The sequence below is a fragment of the Rhynchophorus ferrugineus genome, unplaced genomic scaffold (assembly GCF_030347505.1).
Source record: "Rhynchophorus ferrugineus isolate W39M unplaced genomic scaffold, kcgeb_rfMv2 rfM1, whole genome shotgun sequence".
Lineage (NCBI taxonomy): Eukaryota > Metazoa > Arthropoda > Insecta > Coleoptera > Curculionidae > Rhynchophorus > Rhynchophorus ferrugineus.
The window spans coordinates 24,990,652-25,009,431 of record NW_027472580.1 but is presented as its reverse complement, the minus strand read 5'-3'; the positions used below and the strand labels follow the sequence as shown (position 1 = coordinate 25,009,431).

The 18,780-nt window shown below is 29.8% G+C and overlaps 1 protein-coding gene and 1 non-coding gene across 3 annotated transcripts in view; both read right to left on the bottom strand.

Moving 5' to 3' along the window:
- Window positions 1-18,780, bottom strand: part of mwh (multiple wing hairs) — a 155,350-nt gene that overhangs the window by 47,234 nt on the left and 89,336 nt on the right. The gene's annotated exons all lie outside the window — the stretch shown is intronic.
- On the bottom strand, window positions 8,149-8,256 carry LOC143189409 (U6 spliceosomal RNA). The gene has a single exon (XR_013003864.1). It is a non-coding gene; the product is annotated as a U6 spliceosomal RNA (small nuclear RNA).

Below are 18,780 nucleotides of genomic sequence, written 5' to 3'. Positions count from 1 at the left end.
AAAAACTTATATAAAGCATAGATATTTAAAATTGCAAATATTTGTATACAAATTTTATTATATTACGACTAGCATCATCAAAGTGCCCATTCCTCATTGCTTTTCTAATTATATACTTTCACAAATATGTTTTTTTCACCACTATACCCACTGCCTGCTTAAATAAAACATCCTATTAATTACTATCAAGCTAATTCTAAGCTTAACTACTTTGCTTGACATTTTCAACATTACCAATTCGCAGTTTAAATCTGAGAATGCTCAATAATTTAATGTAACAAATCAAGGACCAATCCCAGGTCTCAACATCTCTTCAAAAGTCTCTGCATTTCCATTTTGCGTATAAAAATATTTATTTATATTAAAATGTATTTCAGTACAAGAAAAAACTAAATCAGATACCTGAGAATAATAATTATATTTATAAATTATTAAATTTATTCATGATAATTTTGTACCAACTGACGTAGCGAAGCTAGATCTTATCAGAATCAATTTAGCCATATTATACATATAACTATTATATTACACGTTATTTACTGATACGATCTAAGTCGGTCTATTAAAATTACTATAAATCTTTTTTTTTAACAGAAAAATCGTGAGAATAATAAAAGATTGGAGCAATTTTATACTTATGTAACTTCCCAAATTACAGATTTTTGAACTCCAGTTTGTCCAGTGGCAATAACCTCTTATTCTTTAGTATTTCTCCGATTTTTTTCGTTATTACTGTCTCTGGTTAAATATCAGTAGTTGAAATTGGTTGTTAAAATAATTTGAGTCGTTTGTGCCAATTAACAATAATGATAATGAAAAAGGTTCTGAAATAGGTGAGTTGATATATATATATATATATATATATATATATATATATATATATACAATATATATATATATACATATATATATATATATATATATATATATATATATATATATATATATATATATATACATATATATACATATATATATATATATATATATATATATATATATATATATATATATACAATATATATATATATATATATATATATATATATATATACAATATATATATATATACATATATATATATATATATACAATATATATATATATATATATATATATATATATATATATATATATATATATATATATATATTTGTACTTAAAATTAAGTACCCACTATTTGTTTTTTTTAATTATCAAGTATTTTTTTTACGAAGTATCAAAAAATAATTTTAATAAATAAAAATATATATCGTATCATATATATATCAAAGTAAAGTCTTCGAAAATTCATTAATAAAAATCCATTCTCCATGAATTTAAAAACTCTTTATTGTTTACATGTACAGGTACAATGCGCACTGGTATAGGCAACCCCTACCGTCAGCCACATGAGTGCTGACCGAGAGAGTGAAAGAGATGATATGTTAAAAGACCGGCTTACCTGATCTGCTAAATTATCTCTCTAAAAACGCTAGCTCAGGGCTAATACTCTATACAAAAAAGCATTATTTGTCTCAACATTATCTCCTTCCTGATACATTTAGTCCAGAATTTTTCCAAATGTTTATTCCTTCCAAATAATAGGTTTTCCCAAGGCCCCCAAAACAGGCGTTTATTTCTGTGCTGACCACTTCATTCGATCCAAATATTTTACCACCCTACCATTTCTTCAGGTTTAGAAAGGGGAAATAGTTACAAGGGTCTAAATCTTGCCGATATACTGGATGGGGCAGCAGTTCGTAACCCATTTCATTGATTTTTGTTATGGAGGCTAGACAATCCTTGTATCGTCCTGATAGAACAATATTTCTCTCTTAGTCAGATGTAGTCCTTTTTGCTTCTAATTTATATGAATTCTGCCTAAATGTTCCAAATAATATTTGCGAGCTCCAAAACCTTTACTAAAATTATTAATATTTTTATATTAAAGTAGGATATTACTATATACTAATATATATGTTTTTACTTTAGAGTACTGACAGAGTTATTTAATTAAATAAAACTGTTATCCACTAAGTCTTTTGGCAAAATATCGGTCTCTCATCGATTAAACGGGTTTCTTTTTCCAAATATATTTTGCTTCTCTCCATATAATGAACTTACGTGAACATTTTGTTGAATCTTCAAAACTGCTATAGAACTCGGTTATATAATCCATAGATATCAAATCCGTCTATCGTATCAAATAGTAAATATATCAATTATAATATTACCTTCAATAAACAATAAACTATGTTTTGAATTGTTTATGGAGATTATTCACGATTTTAATTTGTACAGACTACATATGTTACCTTAAACGTTTACATTCTTGTTCTATCTTACAATGCTTACCATAGAAAAAATAGAAATTTCACGGTATAGGCGACCATGGGGAAATGTTTTGTTCAGTTCAATCAACTGTAGCGCTGCGATCGCAAATTGTGATAGTCTAGTTTAAATTCCTGGTGCCGCCACTGACATGAAATTTGATTGGTCGATCAAATTGTGTGAAATCAGCATTTTCTATGGGCGTCCATTTTTATGTTTGTTGTTTGTAGGTTATGGTTTTTGTTTAGATCACGAAATTTTCGTTTTACGTTGTGCATATTCTCGGTTTTACATTAATTATTATGGAGTAATAATATAAAAATTGATGACAATGCGTCAGTGTAGTAAAAGATGTAGTGATTAGTAATTAGACAATGTAGTAATTAGACATCTTTTCCCAAAGAATAATCTCGCTCCTTTCTAAAAATGGGTTGACCAAGTAAATAGTAGTAAGTTACCTGGATAAACCACAATGCAAATATATCAACGTCATGGTGTTTGTTATGGACATTTTAGTGAAAAATTTAGAATTATCCTTCCTTCACGAACAGGTATTTGGGTAAATGCATATCCATCATTGGTTTTATCAGGTACATATAAAATTATCTATCTACTACATGTCTGTTTATATATTGTTTGTTTACAGAAATTCAAAACTTTATGAAGATGTTAATAGTAATAAAATTCAATTAATCTACCAAGTTGTTCGTATGCTGTCACTGTGATATCTCTACATAAAGAAGTCTTACAAGAAGACAATAATTAATATAACTGGATAATTAGTAGTAATAAATACTACTTTTAATTGTAAAATATCCCTAAAATATTTGCAATACTTTTTAGAACAATCAGTGTTCAATCATTTTATAGTAGAGGAATTATATATTTAAATTTGATTGCCTTGTTAAGAAAACATTTGTTATGGTGCCATCAATTAAAAATTTAATTGCTACTTTTAGGGGATTTATTACCTTAAAGAAATCTATTTTGTCTAAATTTAAATAACTACATTTGTTTAACAAATCTTAACCAAGATTGCTTAAAGATTTTTGTTGGATCTATTAGAGGTCATGGAGGTAGAAACAGCATCCTTCCCCTAGTATGTTCGAGAAATTTTTAAAAGGGCTCATCACTTCAATATTTTCACATCATTCTCCCGGAGAAAATTGTGAAGAAGATGAACATGTTAGATGACTTATATTCTTTTTTAACGGGAGATCTAGTACCACTTGAGGTTGTTAAATCACCAGTTGAGTCTATATTTTCAGTTCCTAGAAATTTTGCCTAGAATAAAGTTCATAATTGTTTTTTTTTGCTTTTTGTTTATATACATTTATATTATTTACACTTATGTATATTTGTATAGGATTTTATTTTAATAAATTAATTTTCAAAATTAAATTGGATATTCATTTAAATACTATTGGCCAATAAATGTGACGTCACAAAGTAATCAGGCGAAATGGCAGCACTAATCAAAGCAAAGTATTTTCCTTACAGGTTTCTACATAACTATTTTAAACTAACCAATTGAATTGACGTTATCAGCGCCGCAGATGATTGAACTAAGCAACATTTTGCCCCACTACTTACCATTGGAGTTACACACCCCCTGATACTAACTTAACCTAACTTTCCACAAATGTCAAACATTACAACTAATTACGTCGGGGACAACCCAACTATATTAACCATCGGAGAAAGAAATATTGCCCATCGAAGTGTAAATCATATATAATTAAAAGCGTCTTTACATATCAAGACTCAATTCAAAAAATTCGTTTATAAATAATACATTATATCAAATTAAATATCACATAACTTAATTACGAACAAGCTGATACATTTTCCCACAAATGGCATTAACCTTCCCGAGTTTTTTGGCGATATTACGTTTGACCTGCTACTTCCGGCCATTATGCCAAAATTGCAAAGCTTACGAATTTCCCATCAACCTCTGCTAAATGTCGATCAACTTTAAAAACCAGTTATACAGGATATAAACTATTAAATGCTTAAAATAATAAATTACTATAAGTAACATCTAGATTTTGATAATTTTACTTTTTTAAACGTTTTTGGAATATGATGACAATCCCATGCTTGAAATTCTACCAAAAAAAAGACATTAAGGAAATGAAAATTAAAACAAAATGTATGGTATACTCGGAGTGTTCGTAAATATGTATTTTTTTATTTCCGATGATAAAAAATCTTTTTATGATTCAAGTCTCGTTATAGATGGCGACATGAAATTAAAAGCCTTTAACTGTATCTTCGTTATATGTTACAAAAAAAATATTAAGAGAGATACCGCGATATTAATACGGTCTTTATATAGATTAAAGTAGAACCATTAAGAGACTTGTCGATGGTTAACTTTATGTGAAAACTGATATAATTAAAGGAAGATGTAAATAATTTGCTCGCCATTGAAATGAAATATAAAATAATCCAATGAGTTATGATATTCTAATGCTTATATTATAAACTATAGCCCGCCCAATAAAATACCAATTTATCCTAGTTAAAAAACAGATATCTGAAACTTTGGAAGATATAATCGAATCATTACGTAATATTAGAGTTGGGTTGGTACTGCTGGTCCATCTTGTCATATGTCAGTTACCACTAAAAGTAGTTAATTAAATTACCAATTGTTTAAACAACTCATTCACCGAAGTTAGCTTTGCCTCACTTATTTCTACCTACTCTTACCGTTAAGAGTTTATAGATATCACAGAAGTAATTTTTATAAACTAGAGATTCATTATTTCTCTCCTGTTTCCGGAAATTAGAATTTCATTTCCATGACAACAAGGCAATGTGTTTATCTCAAGACTGAAGGGCGTAACGGCTTATGTTAAAATATATTTAATTATATTATTATTAGATATATTATTAAACCGTCAGTGTGATTTTATATCGTCGTTAAAAAAGTCGCCACTTTTTTTTGTGAAATATAATAGTTCTATAAACATTCTAAAAGTTTTTTTGTTTTAAATCCTACAGTTTTTGTCACTTGTACGGCTTGTACTAACCTACGTCTATTAAATTCTACTTATATATTGAGAAGCATTTAAGCAAAAATGTTTAGTGCTGTGCGCTAATTAATATCAAAATTAATCTAAAATACATTAGCAAAATTAATAATATTTTGTTAGTTTAACGCTAGTAAGAAAACAGTGAACACTAAATTTAACCTAAATGTAATTTCTCATTCAATAATGCCATCATAAAGTCGAATAGTTATTTTACACTGTAGGAGAATTTCCAATAACATTAAGACAACGGGACTTGCTGTTCCCATTCGAGAACACTAAAATATATGAAATCATAATCCATATAAATAACTTATATTGTAAAACATTTAATAACCACCGCTCAAATAATTAAATGATACGTAAAATTTATAGAATCACGTCGTAACCAAAATCAACAGAATACTTACAGAATTAATAGAATACAAACAGGTAGTTATTCGCATGGCATCCTTCATCCCAGTTTTTTAGCTCCATAAGTAGCACATACACACGAAAGAATAATTTTTATGATTGAAGAACTGTTCTTGTCTAATTGGCAGGCATTAAAACAGACTTTTTCGTATTATTATTCTTTAAACATCGCCAGACGATAACCTGATGGCTAATGAAGTATTAATTGGATAATAGAGAATTAATTTAATTGCAATTAAGATATCGAATCGTACCTTATATTTAAAAGGATGCCACTGAGTCGAACATTTTCCTGGTTTAGTATATAATTTTGTTAGTATCATTGTTCTATTTCTCTGACACGGTTCTTTTTTATGTATACTTTTAAGGCTTTTTTTGCATATTATGAACATATAATTCAAATTGTCTCCACTCTCGGGATATTTTATTTCTATATCAATATCTGCATCGGCATCTGAATTTCATCAAATATATATCATATATATGATATTTGTTATATATATGAGTGCTTTTCATCGTAGATATGGTGCCCTAGTGGTTTTAATATTAAGTGATTTTCATGTTTTACTTGTGTATTCCACTGAAATATTGACTTTAGTGAATATACGATGATATTGTCATTAGCCAAGATAATTATATTTTAACACTTATATATATGAGGTGGGTTCTCCTAATTTGTTGAGTGAATTTCTTTTTTTTTCATATTTTCTTGATATTCATATTATTATTATGTTTAATTAATTATTATCAATTACAACTTTGGCCAACAACAACAAATTATTTTTCTAAGATCAGATATATTTCATTAAGATTGCTACCTTAATTTATTTAAATAGAATTCATAAAATAGTCTTAAAATACCACATTATTTTTGGTTCATTTTTCTGTTACCTTAGCTGTTGTTTCATTTAGACAATTGATAGAAATATTTTGCATATAATCAACACTTTCATCATTATCACAACTATTATTATTAATGTTACAACATATGATAAGTATATGTAGTATGAGCATTAAAATATTCTTAATATTAACAGCTAGATATGAATTAAACTTTCACAGATTTACTAAACATATTATCTAAATTTCAGCAAATATTGACTGGACCATGTGGGCCAATATTTAACATAATTCACATATCGTTGATATATTATCTATATACTTCAAATTAAATTTAAAAAAAACTTCAAACTAAAACGTGTAAGAAAACAATCTCAGAATTGTGCTCTTTCTCCATTGTGAACCGGATGTCGAAAATTCAATAAAACTTTAATTAATTGAATTTATTTTTCCAATGACAAGAGCTCGGATAGTGAAGATTTTCTAATTATAGTTGAGCAGCCCATAAGGATGCTACATTTTTATGATGCGTTGAATAATTAAAAATCGTGTTAACTCATATCCTTAGCTTTTCCAAGCACATTTTTTGAAGACTATCAACACAAATCGATAAATATTGGAGAAAACCAAAAAAGGCTAGAACCTCTCCGTCTATTACGCGTTAAACGACTAGAGACTGGAAAATACAGCTTAATAGCTCCAAATCTGTCCATGTTAATTTTGCGTTGAGGCGAAATGACAAAAACTTAATTATATTACTTGACAGATTCTCAAGCAGAATCATCTAAATACCTGGGCATGGTAGGTTAAACTGGACACATCAAGTTAGACAAAAAGTAGAGCAGATTAGACTCAAAGTCAGACGACTGTACTAGTTAGTCGGAAAATACTCTCGACTTGACCTAAAATCAAACAGATTGGTTTATCAGTCGAACATAAAGCCAATTTGGACCCATCGAATGCAAACATGATGTTGCACTAAAACATCAAATTAACTAGTAATCCAACACTGCGAAAGCAAGGTCCAAAGATTAATTACTAATGCTTATTGCTACGTCACCAACGAGGAGCTGCACGATGATCTCGAAATAAAAAGGAGTGATCCAAGATTTCGCCTTACAACATGAAATTATTTTGCTCAATCACAGCGACGTGGAAACAGTACCGCTACTTTACAGCACACATGAAATCAAAATATTGAAGCGAACCAAACCACAACTTGCGTTGTGTATATGTATTGTAAGTATATTCTTAACTTTTAATTTTGATTTTAATTTTCGAATTACATCGTGATGTATTAATCCCGCACTCACTCTGCTTGGCCATTAATACAAGTACCACAGAACTATAGTAATAAATTTATTTGTAATTTAGGATTGTACTAAACATACTTAGTGTAAGTAAAAAAATGTAATAAGGGTAAAAGTAAATTTAAAAATCCGAAGAAAACGATTTCCAATTTCAAATAGTTTGGTCAGTTCTTGAGGCAGGAACACATATCTCAATAAATCAGATAAGTCATGAACCCTTCTGATTGTTAATAAGTTTCTATATTCACTTGGATTTAGCTTGTCATTCTTGCGCAGGGATAATGCAAATTTTCTCTGTATCATGCCAATTTTAGTATATGTAACGTGGAAGCAAATACGATTAAAAATATAGCGATAAATTCGATGGAGCTGAAATTAGCCGAGATTCTCAACAATTTCTGTCTGTACTTTTAGTCAAAGTGTATTAATTTAATCAGATAAATTATCGGTCGTAAAAAGAGGCGTAATATTCATGTAAACCAATATAATGAAGAACCTGCTACTCATCACATAATTTGTTAATGAAGCCACCAATAAACCTATACAAAGTAACAAACCCAATTCCATTTCGTAAGAATATCTTTAATGGAACCATTAATAAAACCGACAGAAAAAATATTGCATGCCAATTTTTTGTGTCGTAGAGCAGAAGCAAATTACCACCGACTACCATCTCGCTTGATTACATAATCAACGCGCGCCGGTCGTGGTACATCCTGTCGTTTTTTCTTCCATCTCGTTTTTCACAATTTTGAAGTCAACGATCAGCAAGAGCACCATTCGGATTACTAAACTTGACGATCCGAAGACGTCGTTAGACAATGAAAAAACCGAAATGGGTTTCTAACGTCCATTTTTCTTTCTCGCGAGACTGACGAATCGTTGTCGTTATTAGTTTCACTTTCCGGTACTTACTAATACGGTGTGTAGGAAATAATGACGAACAATTTTATCCATGGAGAAGACGAATTAAAGCATGATTATGAACAATAACGTGTCAGATGGTTTAAATAACGCACATTTTTGTAGTGAAAAAACCTTTTCTATCTGTCTATTATCCATCACTTTCGTTTAGCTCCATTAAAGCTTTCAGAAAATTACAAAATTGCATCTTACCTAATGCTCCTGGATTGAATTATTTTACAATCTCTAATTATTATATGTAACGTCACTTAATGTTTCTGAACCGCTATTTCCCATTCAATCATATTTATACTTTTGGCGCGCTTCGATTTTATTTGCATTATTTATCTTATATTGCATGTTTATTTGTTTTGTTGTAAAGTCAATTTTGTATTACCAATAGTACAAAAAATATAACAAGGATTTATCAAAACAAGAATTTCATACATTAAACAGTGATTGGTGAATCTCTGAATATCGAAATACTAAAACATCTAAGTAAGTATTGCCTATATTTAATAATTAAGATATAATGTATGATTTACTGCGTATTATAACTTTATTACATGGCCATACGTATGCTTTTAATATACGATAAAAGAAAGTATTACTATTATATTTTTAATTTCAAATTTTTGCGACCACCATATGGTCACAATTCATTGGTCATGATATGATGTGGTCATAATGTTAGCTCCCAATGGAAGATTCTTGACACACTAGCCATGAGATATGAAAGAATTGATATTAACAAAAATGAGGTACAGAATACTACCAGTTTAACACTTGCAGAAAAAGTGCATCTAGTTTTGTTATAAAATATCTTTATATATATTCTTCAAATATTTTTACAGAAGCTATGTCTAGACATGATTTAACTTATTAAATCATTTAAGAGTCTAATTATTTTCAAATATAAATTCTTAAACTAGGTCTCCGCTTAGTTTATTAGAGAGTGTTTGTTGATGATCGAATAACTGCTCCTGTCAAATTGAGAGACGTTTAATATACACCACTTTCATATTATTATTCTTCAAAACATTTCTCAACAGTAAGCTTCAATCGTCGTTAGTGTTTTTATTAATATCAAATATGACTATCCCTTTCAAAACTGGTGCACAAAACAAAATATGGTTGTATCTTTAGTTAATATCTTCCGATAGTGTATCCTGACGAGTTAAATTCAGATGCATCCCTTATCTACTAACTGTAATTACAATGAAGGCAATTTTAACATCTTACTAACTAAAATGTTATCTTATGAGTATCTCTCGAATCTTGAAAAATAACTTTGGCGTGTTTTCTTGTATAACTACCGATTTTTTAACGCCCTGATCAAACTCATCTATTGCAATTGAAAGCAATCTCCCATGATGATTTCATTTGAATCCCTGATATTCTAATTATTCACTAGCGCACATTTACTATTGTACAGGGTCGTTACTAGTCAATTTATTGAAATAACTATTTCCTAAGGGCTGTATTTATTAATAGAACATTTTATTTAACTTTGGATACATTTCATGACACCACTGAATAACGTTCACCACGATTTTTATTTCATTAAGCAAACAAAATAAAATTATACGCTAATGATATTTTGTTGCCCCATAATTCGACATATTCTGAGTATGCTGGTATTAAACTATAAACAGTAATACTTTCCATATTAATACTATGCAATTTTATATTTTACCGTAAGTCTTTCAGAGTAATAGTTAAGCTGGAGACGGTCAATGAATGTAAATGAGAACTGAACAACTAATTAAAATCTTTATCTAATAGATATTCATATAGGTTAGTTGTGGTATAGATTATAACAAGCTGAATGAAACTGCAATTTTCTGTAACAGTGGCGGATGACGAACAAAGTTTTAAACTCTTTAAATATTATTCAATACATTGTGTTAATATTTTTAAATCTAATAAGATGGGGTAGATGTACATGTCCTCGTATTATCAGAAAAGTGTGACAAGCAATACGTATAAGATATTTTCTTGTAGTAACGGGACACAAGACCTCATCATATCATCTTGTCATTCAAAAATAATTAATGGAATAAATAATGCTGTGACTTTAAAAATATTGTAACTAAGACCTTAAATTTTTCACATATTAATATACGAAATACAGTAGTATGGTTAATACCAAACATTTTACAATTACAATTTATGTTACTATTATATTACAGTTTTCATTTACCATCAACATGTGGATTTAATCTATTACAAGCAAAGCAGTTGGGGGGCAGTCTAGCAACTACTTGATTTCAACCAGCCTGGATATAGGCATGACGAAGGTAAATATACCGAATAATATGCTCTTACCTATAAACAATTAGGCTCAAACATAAAAGGAACTCAAATATTAGTGTAAAACTACACAAATCATGTATATATAGAAAGGAGACCTTAAATTGGCACACACGTAACCTTGTCCTCGCTGTACATTTTCTATATTAGGTCCTATTAGGTCCATTTCTATATAAGGTTCCAATTAAATTAATTCATTTTCCAATTCTTGTGCGCAGCAACAGATTTAAATGGAACGTAAACAATAGGAACTACATCAAGCTTCTGGATAGAAAAGTTAGATGTAGAATTAAGGCTTTGGAACAGGAAGGTTCACACTTTGAATTTCAGACCGGCCAGATGATTAAGGAACCAAATGTGGAATATTATTGCTTATCCAAGATACAATGCAAAATTTAATTGTATTAGTAAATATTTTTTAACCTGTAGAATAAGAGACTACAGCTATAAGTTAAATATTAGAATCAGCACTTCCTCACCGGACAATAGTATCTTCAAAAACAATTAAAAAAGCCACTGTAATAATTTCTTCAATGGAAATTAACTTGTACATGTTTTAGTATGTCAAGCGAATGAAAGAATTGTTTCATATATTTTCATTATTGTACTATTGTTATTATATTCTATTATCTAAATATTATTTAACAGTATCAGGAATCAATTTTAATTCATTTGACTGTGAAGCTCTAGATATTTTTGTTTGTTGTCAAAAACATAATCAAAACGAAATTTTACGAAAATTTTCAATCTGATATTATACCAGAAAATGGTGCACCTTTTTTAAATCATTAATTGTGTAGAACATCCTGAGCAAGTCAATTTGACATGAAAAGTAACAATAGGTGTTGCTAGTTCTGATACATGAAAAATATTTTAAAAGGTTTGCAAGGGGCATAAATAAACATTTAGCATGGCTACATATAATAACAAACTATCGAATAATAATATAGATATAAAAAAGAGGTTTAATAATCAATATTCAAATATGTAATTCGTATCCTCAGTTAATGTTAACTTTATACTTTGATCATATTTTAGACTACCCATTTTTCATTTATAGTTTTTAGTTTTTAAAATTTAATTCAATGACAAAGTACAATATTGTATACAAATGCGACTATCCTTTAAATAAAGTATTTTATTAAAATTCTATTTTTTATTTCCCCCTGTAATAAATATACCCGCTTGGTACGCCCACAAGTGGTTAAGATGCACCAAAACCTCTCTACAACTTTATACATAGAAGATCACATTCGTTCTCTCGTTATTTTATGCAAAACTGTAATTTTATGTAGAGACAGACGAATTGAAAAGTTATATCAGGTTTTTAAACTGTTACTTACATTGAGACATTGCACTTTCACTAATACTATATATTACCGCTGACTAAAATACATGCAATGCTCTAATATATATCTAACCATATCTCAATTTTAAAAATCTGTATTTCTTTTTAGTTTTGTTTTAATTGGTAGAACAAAATTAAAAATTTTATTTCATTTTAGACGACGTTTCTAACATGATTTTCTGGTTGGTTAGCATGATCAACCCCATTTTTGTTACAGAGATAATACCTGGTTGAGTGTGGGGCTTTTTTTCATCGATTGAACACCGAGAGGGCATCCTGACACCGGAGCTGTAGTAGATTTAATTTAAAGATAACAGTGCAGGGATTAAGATCACCATAATTAATTGTTGCAAAGGTGTAAAAGCTGTAATCTTATGTCTAGCCAGTTTAGATTATCTCCGCAATTTGTCAAAGATCTTTGGGATGAATTTGTCTCAATTCTTTTTACTTCGGAGCATCTCTCGAGGCTGTTAGATCAGCAATTCGATTTTGATTCGAAATTGGAAGGCGGTGGAGTGTTTATGATTAAAATTAAGATAAGGAAAGCTTTCTTGCAGTTATTACGATAATTCATAACAATCGAGCTGAATAAGTCATGATTTGGTGGAAGTATAACAAATTCTGTCTTTACTAAACAGTTTTATAAAATAAGTAAACAGTGTTCTTAATTATTAATGGTATTGTCACATATAACAGATCCATGTCTGGAGACTAGGTCTTGATGTCACATATGTCCCAACTTAAACGGCGTTTCCAAGTTTGATTTTATGGTACAGACGTCAAGAGTTCTTGTGCGCCTATTATTAGTTGCATTGTTAAATTCCAATAGTTGTAATAAACAACAATGTTAATAAGTCACATTAGTAGCTAAACATTTTCTTCGCTAATATTTTTGTTTATTTTCAATATATTTAACATATCTCTCTACTTCATTTCACAATAAGTAATATATTAACTTTCCAGTCTTTAGTAATAATTTACGTTTTGTTATAATAAGTACAATATCGAAAAATCTTCTCAATAATATAATTTTTAAGAAAATATTATTAGCTAAAATAAGTTTTGTTGGGCTCTGCTCTCTTTTTGTGTTTTGTTTATTTGTTCAATTTGTTAATTAGTCAATCAAACATAAGTGAACTAAGGCTACGTTTTATCTAGATCTAGTCACAGAGTAAATAGAGATTAAACTCCATAGGTAATTATGGTGAAATTTTTAGCGTCTTCCATTATCTAGATGACATTATAGTCGACTTTACAGTCCATTCTATTGGTTTGTTTGAATAGCTTGCCCATGAGCGCGAAGACAGGTGATTGTTTCATTTGATTTTGATGTTGTGTTTACGGTTTATTTGTTTTGGATACCTTTTTTTGGTACAAGACATAAAAATAGTATTTTTGCATTTTCCTAACTTTTTGTGATTAAATTATAATCAAAATTAGTTCGTCATAATTCGTTTTAGAAATTTTGGGTAAAGTACAGAAAGCAAGAAAACTAGACATTGGCACCTTTCAAGAAGTTTTCAGCTATATTTTGAAAATAGGTAGATAGAACTTATATAGCTTTTTTCAAGTTTGGTGAAATTAGGTGAAACCTATTTTTGAAACGTATTTACCAACAAATGGGTGTAATGGTTGTAAAAATATTGGCCAGAGTGTAAACCAAAATTAGTTCAAGTGCAACAATGTCAAAATTATGAAGGTAAACATGGCACGATTTTTATCGCAATCAGTATTATAATAGTGTCAAATTGTATTTCTCTCTTAAAATATAGGTATTACTGTAACGCCAATTTACTTAACAGGTTAATTTATTTTAAGAAATATATTTTGGGACTAAGTGTTTAAAGCAATATATTGTGGCTTAAGAAGTTAACCAATATAATTGGGATTTTCTTGGATCTATAAGAATAGATGCAGTCAAAAATAAGATATTTGCAAAAAATTTAAATTAAAAAAATTAAATGCATTTTTTTCTAGACTGTAGACCACCATTATGATCCAGCCCAGATCAGATTATCTCATACCAAACTTAACAACACCATCATCATTGTTTTATTATATTGTGGTCATATTATTATCACGTGTGTACATATACTTAAGCTATATCCATTAGTTTATTGCTAGATTCTGATATGTCAATAACGCGACTGCAATTTTTGAACTTTTTGATCGTAACGGATTTCAGGATAAAATGTTACAAATATTATGAAAAGAAGATCAATGATGAGATCTATAATACATTTTGACTTCACTAAAATATATTTTCTTTACAGTTGTCTATAATGCATATTCAAACTAACAATCAAATTACTACAATGTTCGTCCCAGTAACATCTGGATGTTGCACTTTGTGAAACTTTTATCCAAGTATACCTATTACTGCTCTTTGAATATAGTAAATTTATTTAATTAATATAAAAAGGACACCGATGACTATTTCGTTTTAAACAAATTAGTAATAATAAAAAAAAAATCTTATTAGAACGTTAACAAATTCTATTAACTTCAACAAAACCATAACAGTTTATTCGAAAATTATAAACAACTAGATCATTAAGGCCTTAATGCTCTGAAGCATCTCAGATGGTATATTTGTGTTAAGATATATAAGATCTGCTTAATTATTAAAATTCTGTTATAAGATTTTCTCAAATTGCTAAGTTTTGGATTCATTATTAATTATAACATTTTGGTCGCCTTCTTCATCTACTTTATTCATTGAAAGCCCTTAAAATATAGGAAAATATATCTGTTAGTTGTACATAATAAATTGTTATCATACAAGTAAGTATTGAAACCTATACGGACATATAATAAATAAGGTACAAAATCAAGGAATTCAAAAATATTTAGAAAACTTAACGCCAACTCATGTAACGGAATATGCTATCTGGAAAGAAACGAAGAATAGTATAAAACCTCAACAACATAATCCACCCATTAAAATTGACAAAAATACCTGACTAGGAATGATTAAGATAAAACGGAAGTATTTAATCCGTACCCGTCTTATTATTCACAACAGAAGAAAATAACATATTTGACTTTCTTAACACTCCGTTTCAAAAGAATTTAACATATAAAAAATTTACTGTTAAGGAAGTAAAACAAACAATACATAAAGAAATCAATTCTAAAAAGCTGCTGGTTTTTACCTAATAACTGGAAGAATCTTTAAAGAGCTGTCAGTAAGGTGCATCAAATTAATAATATTCATATTTAATGCCATGCTAAGACTTAATTACTTTCTTCTTAAACCTGAAAAAAATCAGAAGACGTCTCCTCTTATCGTCCTATAAGCCTGTTACCTGTGATCTCTAAACTATTCAAAAATTATACAATAAGTTACTAAAAATAATCGCAGAGGAGAGAAATATTATTTCAGAACATCAATTTGGCTTCCGTAATAAACTCGGAACAATAGAACAAATACATAGATCAGTCAACCAAATTAACAAAAACTTAAAAGTTAAAAAATATTGCTCCACTGCATTTCTCGATACTTTTCAGGCCTTCGACAAGGTGTGGCACACTGGATTGCATGCTAAATTGAAAAAGCTTTTGGCCCATACGCACTTTCAACTTCTGAAATCGTACCTCACAGGCAGACATTTTACTGTAGAACAGGGTGACGAATATACTGACCTACTCCCAACATATTCGGGTGTTCCGCAGGGCAGTGTTCTTGGTCTACTGTTATATCTATTGTGTACAGCTGACCTACCGACCTCAAGAAATACTACTGTTTGCAACATATACTGATGATACAGCGGTTTCATCATCACATGAGGATCCAATATCAGCTACAATACCATAGGCCCATTTGGACCTATTGTATTGAACTGTGGGTACTACTAGCAAATCTAACATAGATATCCTCCAGAGGTTCCAGAGTAATGTTGCGTATCATCGTCGATGCCCCATATTACGTGTTCCACAAACTGATTCAGCGGGATATCCCTATAGAGCCCATAAGGAGTGTAATTCGAAGTGCTAATGCGAACTACTCTGAATGATTATTAGTGCATCCCAATGAACTGGCCAAACAGTTAAATGTGCGCGATGACAGTGAAATGCGTAGGCTCAAAGGCAAACTACCATACGATCTGATTAATAGACATGTAGAGTGAGATTTAATAATCTCTAGAATAAGCTAAAGTAATTTTTAGAATAAGTTAGGAGAGACTTTAAAATAAGTTAGAATAGTATCTAGAATAGGATATTATTTTATTGATCTAATAATTTAGATTATAAGTTGTATAGTAGATCATTCAGCACTTGATCTTCTACAGGTCAGGATAGTTATATTATATAACTACAATCATATAATAATACTTATTGCCCAGTGGCAAACTATTGACGTTCTAGGAGATTAATACAAAAAATATGTTCATATGGAATTCAATTACATTGATATTCCGCAAAAATTACTATAAATACAAATTTTCCAGAACATAGTTATGAGAAGTATTGTAAGTACACCAAGATACAACAGGACTGATTGCTTGTTACATTTGTAGGACGAAATGAGTTTTGCTTCTATTTACAAAAATATGGCAGCTGAAGCAGCTGAATAATAATATAGAGGCATTTGGTGATGTTTTATAGAAACAAGTACCGGGAATAGCCCTACAAGTTCAAATCAGACAAACAACATACCGGGAAATTAAAAAAGATTGAAGATTTGCTTCAATGACGGGCTTGGAGAAACTGCTGGATGAAGACTGTTGCTAATATCATCAAGAACTTTCCCACCCATTACTCAACAAGTTATTTTAAAATCATTCCAGATACATGTGAATGTTTGTCAAATTATGACAAAATAGTCCTGCTGTAGCGAACTGTCTATAAAATGCCCAGAAATATAATCCCAAATGTTGAACACGGGCGGGGTGCTAGCAGCGCCAACTATGGAACGATAACTATTATCTGGCAATTCCGAGACGTTTATCTGGAATGTTATTGAAGGGTACTTTTATCATTCAGTATCTGACCAGCGTTGAGTTCAGATGTGCCACCATCCACTGCCCAAGTCTTTTCACCAGGTAACACCGCTGCCAGCCTTTTTTTCCACTTGTATTTTCACGTTTTTATATTAATTCAATAAATAACGGTCACATAATGTAAACACCACTGTTTCATTTCGTTTTACCTCCATTCACCGAGCCATATAACAAACCCTAAACTACTATATAACAATACCTGTCAGTATGTGGCTCAAGGTATGTTAAATGTATCTTAAAATGCTGAAATAGAATATCCTATCCTCCTATTCTCCAGATTTTTGCCTTTGAAGTATTACCTATTTTTGTCAAGGAGAGAAAGTTTGACGATACAGTAGTTTTGTTCTTTTTTTTGTCCTGTTTTTAAAATATTAAAAATTGGTCAATTTTTGGATCGGGTACAAAAAATCTAGAATTTTACTGTATATTACCAAATAAAAATATAATCGTCTTTACGTAAAGATCTTCTAATGTTTAAATACTACGTTTTCAATTTATGATCTTCGCATAAACGGATATCCAATATTAAGATGTTTAACTAATAAGGAAATGAATAAGTTAGTAAGTAAACTTATAGCATTAAATAATTTATACTCTATTTACAGTTTTTTTAACATTTAAGTTCATAAACGTAAAGATACAGTTCAGTATTAGCGTGTACAAGCTCGGAAATGTTAAGATTTTTCATTAATTAGCGCGTTAGAGCCGGAGGTGTTTCATAAAATTCCATTCTGGGTCATTATATACGTTATGTACCACTGTCGGAAATCACCTCGGATATAATGAAGATGTAATTTAACGGCTTGGAGCCTTTGGGTCGGCCGGCAAACGGTTAAAAACTCCAATCAAATGGAGAGATAGTTCGGGAGGGCGTACCGCAGAGGTTGGTTAACTGATCATTTTCTCGAGTAATAAACATATTTTATGTTTCGGTTGCCGAGTTCAAAAAATGACTATATTTCGTTGGTTTATTAAGAGTTTGATTATATACCCTTTATAATATATTTTAGACTGAATCTCAGAAGTAGAGTTGGGAATTATCGCTTGAAAACGACCATAGACTGTTTCGTAATTGACTACTTTTAATTATCGATCAGTCGCTATCGATTTTTGGTCTGACTGATTATTAACCGAATTCAAAAAACCAGCAGGTTTTAAATTCGGCTGTATATAACAGGTCAATTGCAAAGTCCTCGTCCTAGCATAGTAAAACTTTTTTGGCAAAATTAGTTCTTTTATTCAACACAATTATCTTCAAGGGTGATACACTGATTATAGCGACCCTCTAACTTTTC